Consider the following 8480-nt stretch of genomic DNA (forward strand, 5'->3'; position numbering starts at 1 on the left):
TTCTATAATTATAATGTTTAGAATAGTTTTAGTTTTGTTATTTTGAGGCCACTGCATGTTAATTATATGATAAACCAAATGAAGAGTTGTGAGAACCAGAATTTTCAGTGTGGGTGTAAGGCTACATAGTTGTAATATCAAAATTTAAGTGAACCTTGTAGTCTTGAATTTGTATTAGAACTATCTGTGTGAACTTAAGATGCATTTTATCTTAAAAATCAAACCAAACAATTGGGGCACCTGGGTGGCTTAGTCGGTTGAGCATCTGACTCTTGATTTCAGTTCAGTTATGATCTCAGGGTGGTGGGATTAAGCCTCAGATCAGTAGTCTGCTTGAGATTTACCCTCACTCTGCCCCTGCCCTTGTGCACACTCTTTCTCTAAAAATAAATAAATCTTAAAAAAAACAACAACAACCAAAAGCTTAAAAAAACCCACCCGTTTATTTATATTCATCAAAAAGGCCTAAAACAATGGCCAACATAGTAGCAATGATCATCCCCACTGTGCGAGTTGTAGTATCTAAATATCATCACTCACTAAAGAAATTAGGGGTCCTTTGGAGAGATGGCTGGACCCAAGTTTGGAGAAAAAATAAAAAAGATGAGCTTTGAATGTCTTGTCAAACCAGAAAGTGAAAAAACCATCAAAGGACACAGAAGCCATCATTAAGAGATTTCTATTAGTAAAAGTTTGAACACTTTGAACATCACTAAGACTAATACCATCAATTCATTATTATAGTAAAAATCACTGGTTACATTTGGAGGATATTAGGAAGTAATACATTCTGAAAAATAGTAAATAAAGAGAAATAATTGAATATTTATCTTACTTTTTCTTTATGGACTGATACACCAACGAAAAAGGTTCTCCAAATGGAGGTTTCCAGTTAACAAGTAAAAAAGGAACAATAAAAGCATTACTATTTTGGTAACCTTAATGAAATAATGAATGCTATCAAGGATTTTCAATAGCCGTTAAAATACAAAACAAGAGATGATCAGGTATTTTCTGCCTTCTGATGGATGTACCCAACACAACTTAGGAAGTATTCTTGCCAAAATTCAACTCTGAATCTGATCATTCATCTAGATCTCACTACTAATTTATGGGAAACACAGGACACAAATATTAGACAATGTGAGTAAAATCACTAAAACCCACAGTCTGAAAAGCTGTAGGAAAAACAACTCAGTTTTTTTTTTTAAACAAATTAATTACAAGTGACAAAAAAAGAAGGTAAGCCATAGATTAAAAGAGACTTATGAAAAAAGTCAGCTAATTTGAAATGTATACCTTCTCTGGATCCTGATTTACAAACAAACTGTAACTTATTTGCCTGTGTGTTGTTCTACTGGGAAAACCTTAGCAGATGGTTCTTCCTGATATTTGTATGAGAGTAGAATTTTATTTCTTTTGTTGGTAGGTAGGACTCATTTTGTATCATCAGATAGATGGTCATTTTCATCATGATGGTGAACTTTTGTGGGTCCAGATTTCCACACATGACTTAAGAGTTCTCCTGGGAAATATAATCAGTCTGGTGCTAACTTAGCTACTGTGGCCCTAATACTTCAGCCACCCAGGCTGCAGCTTTTAGTGATCAAATTCACTGTCTGTGACATCACAGATAGAGAAATCCTCCTAGAGATTCACTATTACAGGCCAGGCCAGTTTCTTTCCAGAGCCCTCAATACATTAACACAGAAGACACACTGAATAGAGTAATTGAGGAGGTTTAATAGACTGTGAATAAAGTTATGGTCAGGGTTTAGAAAAATCAATGAAGGATAGAGTGGGATGTGGAAGCAAGAAATAGTGAGGAAGTTGCCATAATCCACATGGGCCTCACTGATGGCTTCTGCTACAAGGCAACAGATAAATCCATCTGTAATCACTATAAGATGATTTCTTTTAATATGAAGAAGTATAACCACTTGGAAAGAGTCCCTGGGAAGGAAAATTACTTCTTAGTCATTAAGAATGTTGTATGAGACACTTTTCCTGTTCCCTCCTGACTCTTTCACCTTGTCTTGTCTCATTCGATAGATGCCCAACAAAAGTGTAAAGCGGCTACTTTGAAAATGATTGGGCATTTTGCAAATTAGAGCCTCATCGTTTTGAAATATTTGATTTGAAAAAGTCTGATTGGATTTTAAGTCCATTCACATGATCAGAATAATTTTCAACATTAGAGTTGTCAATGGATGAAAAAAACAATTATATTTAAGTTCAATTTTAACTGTTAATATTGAATTGCAATTAAAAAGGGTGTTATTTCTTCCAATCTCTAACTCCTGGCAACTACCATTCTTTTCTTTGGTAACTATGTGAGGTGATGAATGTGTTGATTAATTTGATGAGATAATCATTTCACAATATATATGTCTATCAAATCATGTTGTACACCTTAAAACAGCACATTGTACAACCTAAATATATACAATTTTTGTCAATCATACCTCAATAAGACCAAAAAGTACTGTTTTATTTAGGAGGGGAAGGGTAGAGAGAGAGAGAGAGAGAGAGAGAGAGAGGGAGAATCTTAAGCAGGCTCCACGCCCAGCACAGAGCCTGATATGGTGCTCTATCTCACAACCCTGAGATCATGACCTGAGCCAAAATCAAAAGTCAGACACTTAGCTGAATAAGCCTCCCAGGTACCTCCAAGGTACTGTTTTATATGCAAAAATATAGAACGAATTTGCACCAAAGCCTCTATTTTCCCAAATCACCACCAGTTTGTACCAGCATCCTATCAGATTTTATCATTTGCTGTATCTGAAAAAACCTTTGCAAAATACTGCAATAGATTACATAAAGAACCAATGATAGGCTTAAGAGAGAAATTTCTTCCAGGTTTTAGTGGAGCTTTCTTTCACATCAGGTTTCCCACTGTCAGAGAAAGGAACTGCAATAAGGAAGCAGAAAAGACTAGAATGAATACTGTGGTGTTGAATTGGAAAATGGAGGCATCAGGGTATTCTGATAGTTTTTAATACAGTTAGCTATAAAGGTAAATAAATGTTTAAGCAGATATATATATACTGTGTATGTTTTTATGTTTGTTTATGTAAACCTCTGCATCCTAGTTCTGCCTGCTGAGCAAGAGTTGAAGCAACAACACACAGTACCTATAAGCACAGTGCCCAGATCTTGGTTCTGGATACCACTCTTTGATAGAAGGAATCAGGGCTCTGGACAAATGGCTGAAATAGGGAAAGTACAAGATCAATCTGGAACATATTGTGCTGAAAGTTAAGAAAGTGATCAAAAAATGATGGGGAAGGGATCCCTGGTGGCCTGCCTTTGGCCCAGGGCGCGATCCTGGAAACCCGGGATCGAATCCCACATCAGGCTCCCAGTGCATGGAGCCTGCTTCTCCCTCTACCTATGTCTCTGCCTCTCTCTCTCTCTCACTGTGTGCTTATCATAAATAAAATAAAATAAAATTAAAAAAAAATGATGGGGAAGTGTTAAAGGATATAGGAGCCAACTTAAGCCCCCAAGGCCCCCCCCAAATAATAATCTATTATAGTCTATTGAATACAACACGAATTCATGAGTCCATAGTGATACAAATAATTTTTAAAAAATCAATGGGAGAGAAGAGAAACCTCTTCTTTAAAGCAGAAGTCCAAAGTTTAAGTATCTTTAAGATATTGATAAAATTGATTAAATATCTTTGAGAGAATGGTGAAACCAGAAATTGTTATCTGGGAAACACGGCAGTAATTGCTTCTGGCAAGAATCACCAATGGATGCTAGAATTAGTGGCTGAAAGTGTGGTGGAAAACAAAATATTCAAACTGTGTAGTCTTAGTTTATTTGTCCATAAGATGCATATTAATTAGAAAGGGAAAAATGGTAATTTTATGATGGAGAAATAAGACAGACACCACCTGTTGTGGGTTGAATTATATTCCTCCTCTCCAAATTCATATGGTGAAGTCTTTACCCCCAGTCTCCCAGGATTGGGGCTTATTGGGAAATAGGATCATTGCAAATGGAATTAGGATGAGGTCATACTAGAGTAAGATGAGCCCCTAATCCAACATGATTGATGTCTTTACTTTTTTAATTATTTATTTAGTTTAAATTTTAGGTAGTTAACATACAGTGCAATATTGGCTTCTGGAGTAGAAATCAGTGATTCATCATTGAACATACAACACCCAGTGCTCATCACAAGTGCCCTCTTTAATACCCATTACCCGTCTGGCCAATCTCCTGCCCAACTTCCTCCATCTACCCTCAGTTAGTTAGTTATTGTTAAGAGTCCCTTATGGCTTCTCTCTCTTCTTTTTTCTTTTCCTTCTTCCCAAATCCTTCTCTAGGATTTTGGTGGTTTCTTGTCTCCCATTAAGACTTTTCATCCATTTTGAATTTATTCTTGTGTATGCTATAAAAAAAAATGGTCCAGTTTCATTCTTCTACGTGTTGCTGTCCAGTTTTTGCAACACAATTTGTTGAAGACTATTTTTTCCACTGGATATTCTTTTCTGTTTTGTCAAAAATTAGTTGACTTATTGTATTTTAATTTTTTTTTTGAGAGAAAATGTGTATGGGGGGGGTACAGAGGGAAAAGGGGAGAAAGAGAATCTTAAGTTAGCTCCATGTCCAGCATGAAGCCTGATGTGGGGCTTGATCTCATGACCTTGAGATCACAACCTGAGCTGATGACTTGCTAGCAAATTATGCCAAATCATTAGAATCTAGGGAGAGGAATGGGACAGGGTCTTCCTCAAGGCCTTCGGAAGAAACCAACACTGCCAATACCTTGCCCTGACTAGTAGCTTTCAGAACTCTGAGACAATCAATTTCTGTTGTCAAAACCACTCTATTTGCTGTACTTTGTCATAACAGCCCTAGCAAACTAGTACACAAATATGGGTGGTCATATATTTTTTTAAGATTTTATTTATTTATTAATGAGAGACACAGAGAGGGCAGCAGAGACATAGGCAGAGGGAGAAGCAGGCTCCCTGTGGGAAACCTGATGCAGGTCTCAATTTCAGGACTCCGGGATCACGACCTGAGTCAAAGGCAGACACTCAACCACTAAGCACCAAGTGCCCTTGGTCATATTTAACATCATCAGTGATGAAATAAATGGACATTATGTTTTTCTGATAGAATGTGCTTTAAAAAAAGCACATTATTTCTGTGGGATTTCACCAAAAATGCATACCTGAGTTTCATAATGATAACATGGCAGATAAAGCCACATTGAGGGACATTCTATAAAATAACTGGCCAGTATCCTTCATGAAAGACACAAACTAAGGAATTGTTCTAGATTCAAGAAGACAGACAGGTAACACATAAATGCAATGTTGGTTCTAGATTGGATACTACATCAGAAATAAATCACTTAGTGGAGCTATTGGAAAACTTTCAAGTCTCTAGATTAGCTGATATTATTTTATTAATATTAGTTTCCTCATTTTGATAATTATACTGTAGTTACCTAAGATGTTAATATTCGATGAATCTTGAAGGAAAGGATACAGAAATTCTTGTGCTATTTGACAACTTTTTTGACTTGATTTTTTTTTCAAAGTGAAAGTTAGAAATATTAAAACAAAAACAAAGTCATGTTTTAGATGCAAACAGAGAAAAGGTTTTTTTCCCTTATCATTCTGCAAACAAAAGCCTTATAGTCCTTTGAGTCGATCAGAAGCAATTCTGGAAAATTATGTGTTACCCCCAAGGCCTTAACAGTATTATATTCAAGCCATCACAGCCAAATAATTTGGCAATAAGATTCAAATATTAATTCCTTCTTTTATGTCATTTTAAAATTCTTCCTCCAAGACTTCTCTAATTTTTAAATTATTTTAAACTACTTCAAAGATAGAAATCAAATCTTCTGATTGTCCAAAATTGCATTTAAACATGGTAAAATTGAAGGCACATCTCATTGTCTTGCAAAGGACTTCACTACACTGCCTTGATAGTCACAGAAATGTTTATTGGACTTTCAGAAAATTAGGTAACACTGATGGTAGATAGAATAGTCTTTTAATGAAACCACATGCTTTCTTAACAAGGACAGTCTCTTCATCAGCATTTCTGATGAAGAGAGTTTCAATCTTTTCGGAGATTAGTAACACATTTGGATAGAAAGATTGATGGAATGTATAGTGTGCATAGGAGATAAAGAAATTTCATCCTTGTAAAAGTGACAAGTTTCACTCTTCTGTATATGCTGGACCTCTCAAATCTTAGTTTTGTTTGGTTTTGTCTGCTTTCTTTTTGTTTTTGTGGGACCCAAGGGATATGTAGTAGGGTTTAGGAAAGGTCCCAAACCATAAATGAAGCATATTTAATATAGAGACAAATAATATCTCAGAGTGTGGTTGGTTATTTGGTGTTGTTACCATGGCAGCTTATAGACAGTCCCTACCATTTGGCACAATTAACTTACAGTACAGCTTGTGAGTTCATGTTTGCAATTTAGAGCATGAGAGAGATTGTACACACCAAGACATTCAGGTGGATAAAATCTGAGAGGAAACATGACTTGGGTTGTGTTCTCTAAAAGGGAAAATAATAACCATATCTGTGTCTCCATTCAGGTTGGGATGTCACTAATTTTCCATAAGATTGTGATATGCATCTTTCTGTTAGTTATATCTGAATGTGTCTATTGCTTCTTGGGATAGCCGCATCCTAACATGACCCTGAGTGAGTCACACTTTTGTATAATATCTATCACTTGAGTGTAGGTGGGTCCTGTGACTTTCTTCTAACCCGTAGAATATGGCAAAGGGTGGTGGGATGTCACTCCCTAGATTAGGTTGCACCATATAAGACCTCCACTTAACAGATGGAATAGACTACTGGTGCTGGCTTTGAATAAGTAAGCTGCCATGTGCTGAGGGCCTATGGAAAGGGTTGAGAGCAGCTTTTGGTGAATAGCCAGCAGTGGGACAGGGATCTTAGTCCAAAAGGTACAAAGAGATGAATTCTTCAAACCAGTCTGGAAGGCTGGAAGTAAATCTTTTCCAGTAAAGCCCTAGATGAGAATACAGCCCCAGCTAACCCGTTGATTTTGAGTAGTAAAATCCTGAAGTAGAGAAGCCAGCTAAGCATACCCAGATTCCTGACTTAAGGAAACACTTTTAGTATGGTACAAGCCATTAAATTTGTGATAATTTATTACACATCAATGAAAAAACACCCTCTCCCTACCCAAATCCTTGTATTATGGTGAAATACTCCATCTTACTTCAAAAGATGACCACTTATTTGTCATTCATAAGGGGCACGGAGTGATTCCTCATCATTTATTTGCTTTATCTTGTTTTTGCTAACATATAGGAATGGTAAATGTTTTTGTAAATTTAAACATAATCAGTTGCACACAAACAATGGCACATTCTCCAGCACTAAAAATCATATATTTAAGGAATATTCACTGATATGAGAAAATGCCTGTGGCAAAAAATCATGATGTTCTCCAAATACCCCATAAGTTTTCCACATTTCTCAAACCCCTCCCAGGGGCCATATGATGATTCCATGCCATTTACCATCAGCAGAAATAAGTTTGCTTACAGATGAGGTAGTGAAAAGTCTTTGTATGATGCTAATTCTTTCTTCTCCTGTGATGACAGCTGCTGTGGTCATGGTTCCAGATGGCCCAGCTAAAAATGATGAAGTTTCCTTAAACCTGTGTCCTGGAGACACTTTTGGAGAGGAGTGCCTGCTGTCCTGTATGGTGCATCTAGCATGATGGAGAAATAAAGATTTGTTGTCATTAATCACTGGGATTTGGGGGTTGCTTCCACAGCACAATCCAGTTTATCCTTATTAATTAAACACTGTTACAATAAATTTAAGATTATGATAAAACATTGTTTTGTACAGACAAAATAGCACAAAGAAAGATAGGATGGTATGTTTACTAAAAGGCCAATAGTGGCTATTTCTAATTGGTGAGATGAATGATAAGATTATAAGCAATTGCTGATTACTTTGTCATATGACAAGTTTTCCAAAATATTTGTAGCCAACACACATACACATGCATGTGTGCATTACAAACACACATATTATTATCTAAGAAATACAGGCCATTTTTTAAACTGGAATCACTGATGAGATATCTAATGTTTGTTTACTTAATGTTTTTTTATATCTAAGTCTCCCTAACTGCTAAATTCCACCAACCACCACGATAATATGTTATCCCACACCAAGATAAAAAGGAGCAGTTTAATATTATTATTGTGAAACTACTTGTGTATTTTCAAGACTTTTAGAAATTAAAGAGCTAGTTTTCATTTGAAAGAAAGAAAAAGCGAAAAGTGGGATATGATAACATTGTCTTACTTACTGGAGCAAAACTGTAAGCCACTGCTTTCTTTTTCTTGTTTAAGACTCCAAAACACCAAAGGCTAATGCAGTCTAAGAAAATAATGTAGCAACTACTTAAAGGTATATCAATTTCTGATGATTTTCAAAATTCT

The 8480-nt window shown here is 36.0% G+C and overlaps 1 pseudogene; it reads right to left on the reverse strand.

Annotated features, from left to right (window-relative positions):
* Nucleotides 1-7638, reverse strand: part of LOC112656795 (elongation factor 1-alpha 1-like) — a 72384-nt pseudogene extending 64746 nt beyond the window's left edge.
* Nucleotides 7639-8480: the final 842 nt, after the last annotated feature.

The sequence above is a fragment of the Canis lupus genome, chromosome 37, assembly GCF_003254725.2.
Source record: "Canis lupus dingo isolate Sandy chromosome 37, ASM325472v2, whole genome shotgun sequence".
NCBI classification, from domain to species: domain Eukaryota; kingdom Metazoa; phylum Chordata; class Mammalia; order Carnivora; family Canidae; genus Canis; species Canis lupus.